Below are 4,540 nucleotides of genomic sequence, written 5' to 3'. Positions count from 1 at the left end.
GTGTATTCACTCATTTAATCCTTACAAAAACCCTATGAGATAGGTACTATTATTATACCCATTTTACAGATGAAAAATGAGGCACGCAGACGTCCAATTCCAGAGGCCACCCTCGTGAGCAATATACTACACTGCCTACAGAGGGTAATAAGAAAATGGGGAAAAATAAATGGCTTCATGAGCAATTTCAGAAGTAAAATCATCAAGATGATGTGTCGACTATGGGGCCCAAAAGAGGGGTCAAAGATGACACCCAGGTTGTCAACTCTGGCAGCTGTATAGGCACACTGGAAGAACACCAGGTTCGGAGAGGGTTATAAATAGGACCTTGCAGGTGTTGCGTTTGACCAGCGTTTAAGACAACCAAGAAGAGATCCTGAGAAGGCAGCTGGCCCAAGAGACAGGAATGTGGCCCGACTGGTGAAGAGATGGCAGCCGAAGTCACAGATAGGACTGCCTCAGGACACAGCACAGGGTGAGGGAAAAGGGGCTAGGACCTGGCCCTGGGAACTCTGACATTTAATTGCAGGCTTAGGGGTTGGCCAGACAGACAGGAGAATTTTAGTAATTATGCTGCAAAGCTAGGAGAATTCAGCATCATTAAAGCCAAAGGAAAAGAATGTTTCAAGGAGGGGAGGAGCAAGCAGGACAAACACTGTTGGGAGGTCAAAGCTGAGAACTGCAAAATGTCCTTCAGATTTCACGTCAGGGGTCAGAGAGAGAACAAGTTGCAGGAGTCTATAGCGGAAAGGGAAGGGTGGCTGGCGGCTGAGGGAAAAGAGTAGAAGGAGGGCTTTCCTTCTTTCTTTCAAGATAGAATATGCTTAAATGTTGACAAGAATGATCCAGCTGACAGACAATGACTGAATATATACAAGAAATAACTGACAGTGACAATTTGCTGAAAAGGTAGGAGGCAAACAGGATGCAAAGCACAGGAGGAGGTATTGGTTTCAGACAGGCAGAAGGGTCTATAAAGCACCGGGAGGGAATAGACAGAGACTGGTATGAGAGTTCTGTGGAAGGGTACGGAGATTCCACATGAGGCTTCAATGTGTGCTCTGCAAGACGCACAGCACCTGCCTGGCTCGGGAGCACCATCAAGGACAGGCGAGCTGTATCCTGCACATCCACACATTTCTGTCCTCACCAAATCACTTCTGTTCAACCAAAACGGTCCCAAACCTGCTTATTTCAGTTGTCTATGATATTATAATTACATAAATACTACAATGAAATAGTGTAAAATAGGCGGTGCTGTTTCTATGAAAACAGTTGAATGTTTTGGGAAAATTTGATAAAGGCAAGATACTAAAAATCCTGTCCATCTAGGGACAAGTGAGGCAAGTGTAAAAGATGAAAAAAATACAGTAAAAATCTTTGTCTTGCAAGGTTCTGTTGTTGTTCCAATTTTAAGAGACCAAAACTGGAAATCACAGAATGATTAAGTCTGACTCTTCAAAGAAAATGAGATTGAAATCTAGGGGATCTATATTCGGTGAAAAAAGTCTTGGTCTTACTTCAAGATAGTGTAGGATGAATGTATATGTTTTTGTGACTCTCCATTTCAACTTTTTCAATGAACTGGCCAACTCCTGGACCCAGCTGTCATTAAGAAGACTCCTACAGTTGCAAAGGTGAATAAGGAGTAAGGAAAGAAGAATGGGAGGTTAAGTTACAGGTTGCCTACTATGTATTAAAGGGTATGCTAAACAGGAGTTTTTAAAAATTGTCTTCTTACAACAATCCCAGACATTATCATTCGCAGGGAGCAGACCAGGAAACAGGTTGAATCAATTGCCAACTACCAAGTTCTAGCATTTGGGTAGGAACTCAGTTCTCCTGACCTTCATCCTAAGATCCAGATGGGCCGTTTCCACTGGTCTTGCACAGCCCTGGACTTATCCCCAAATTGTCCCCTCAAACACGTTCCAGCAACATCCATCAGCCATCTATCAACAATTCATCTTTTTCCTACACCTCCCATATCTAACCAGTCACCAAACCCTGACAAATCAACTCCCATCAATATCTATTTAATTTGGCCCCACTGCCACAGCCTTGCACAGATTCACGTATCTTTTGCATGGACTACTGCAATAGTTTCCTGTTGCCATTTCTTCATAGTAAGATCTGAGCAACATCATCCTGCAAATACATCACTTAAACACTTGCTCTTCCTTCAAATTCTTTCTTTGTTTTGCTTCCAGCACATTACTTGCTTCCAGCACATTACTTGCTTCCAGGTACATTCTCAGTTATCTTAAGTCTTTCTCAATGTCCTTAGAGGCCTCTTTTTCTTTTAACAGCCTCTTAAATATTGATACTCTTTAGGGGCCACTCCTCGGGTCACTTATTCTAGCCTCTGCCCTGGACCCTATTTTTGCCTACAGCTTCAAATGCATTCACATACTGATCAACTGAGTCTGTGTTTTCAACCATGGCCCTCATTCTATTTTTACAACTGGTTAGTATTTCTGTCCACCAAATGGCCTTTAAGCACCTAAATTCAAATATGCATGCCCGAAACTGGACTCTCAGTTTCCACCTCCCTCCAGCCAACCTCAAAGCTACTCCTTCCATACGCACCCCTCAACATTAGCAATATCAAACAATGTTGAAATCTCTTACACTTCTCCTTCACCTGCCTTCACAAATCCTGTCTCAAGTCCTGTTGATTCTTCATGTCCTCAAACTTCCCAGTCGTCACTTCTTTCCAGAAGCCACTAGCTTTCTATTTTCTTACTTGGACTACAGTGAGAGACACCCTGTCTCCATTGTGTATCCAAATCACTGCTCCTTGCTGCAGTTAGCATCAGCTTTCTTTTTTTTTTTTTGAGGAAGATCAGCCCTGAGCTAACTACTGCCAATCCTCCTCTTTTAGCTGAGGAAGACTGGCCCTGAGCTAACATCCGTGCCCATCTTCCTCTACTTTATACATGGGACGCCTACCACAGCGTGGCTTTTGCCAAGTGGTGCCGTGTCCGCACCCGGGATCCGAACCGGCGAACCCGGGGCCGCCGAGAAGCGAACCGTGCAAACTTAACCGGGCCACCGGGCCAGCCCCAGCATAAGTTTTCCAAGTACTTAGTCCAGATGCCTGCAAGAGTAGCCACTCAACACGTTAAACAAGTGAATCAATGCTCTCCATCACACATGCATGCACTTCAAAGCCTTTGCCATTGCATAACAAGGTTTTGTGACCTAGATCTGTCCTTCTTCTCCAGCTTCAAACCAGTGTCCCCCATCACTCTCTATTCCAGGAATAACCAACTATCTAGTTCTCCAAGCAAGGCATCTTCCCACAACTCTCATTTTGCACATGCTTTCTTCATCTGGAATCCTCTTCTCGTCCTCTACCTGGAAAACTCCTACTCTTCGCTTTAAGATTCCTAGAGAAGCTTTTGCTGTCCTTCCCTCCTCTCCTCCCTCAACCCCCCAACAAAGTTCTCCATAAACTGCATCACTTTTATAACGGAAGTACTTACTGGTGCATAACAATCATATATTGGCCTGTAGAGATGCCAGGGGGTCCACAATGAAGAGAAAGCATTCTCACAGCTCCCCAAGAACATTTCTCTTTCATTTTCAGGAAACTCCTTCCTTTTAAGGACCACTTGACATTCCAGACCTTAAGATCAGTCTTCCAAGTGCCTGACTCGGTCCCCAGATCACGGTCATCTCCATCCCAACTTCAGCCACCATGCAAAAGCAACAGTGGCCACGCCGATAGTTCACGACACCCTAGATTGAATCAAAGTTCTCAGACTCCTCCTTTCCATGGTTGTAATCAGTGTCACTGCTCAGACCTGCTTCACCTCTGAAATCCTAGTCTACCCCAAACTTCACATTCTATCCATTATACACGTCATATCCATTTTATCTTCAATCTCTACCCCTTCTCATTCATCCAATTTATTAGTGCCTTACCTGATCTGACTTCTCTTACAACCCAGCTCAAATCCCAAGGCCAATCTCCAGCAATCTTGAACAACGTTGCCCCTTAGACACTCCTACCTCACAAAGCCTGACCTTGGCACAATCCCCTTTTTCCTACTTTACATTGCTGGCAGCTGAGCACTGCCGAAGAAAAATCAAAACTTGGCCCCCAGCCACTGCAATTAATGGTTTCCTATCTCAAATGGGTTTTCAAGGGCATTCCTCCATCTTTCTACACGGCTTTGGTCAGTTTCCTCACTCAGTCCTCCTGGTGGTTAATACTAACAAAAATGTGAGACATGATCTATGGTAAACAGATTATCAAAACAGTCTTGAGGGCACTGGATACAGTATGAGAAGAAAACAAAAGGCTAACCATGGTAAATGTAATTTAGCTCTAATGCTATACGTCCTCAGGTTCTAAGTCAATTACTTTCACAGCATTAGGAATACTACTGCTATCCTGTGTAAATTCTTATAGATTTTTAGAGTTTGAAAAATAAGGTGAAGGAAGGACTATTGGTAAAAATGGCTTTCAAATCCCTCAGGTCCAAGATACCCTTCATACTTTTTACACTTCATCAACGACACATACACAACG

Source organism: Equus caballus, chromosome 20 (genome assembly GCF_041296265.1).
Source record: "Equus caballus isolate H_3958 breed thoroughbred chromosome 20, TB-T2T, whole genome shotgun sequence".
Taxonomy (NCBI): Eukaryota; Metazoa; Chordata; class Mammalia; order Perissodactyla; family Equidae; genus Equus; species Equus caballus.
Note: the sequence above shows the minus strand (reverse complement) of the source record.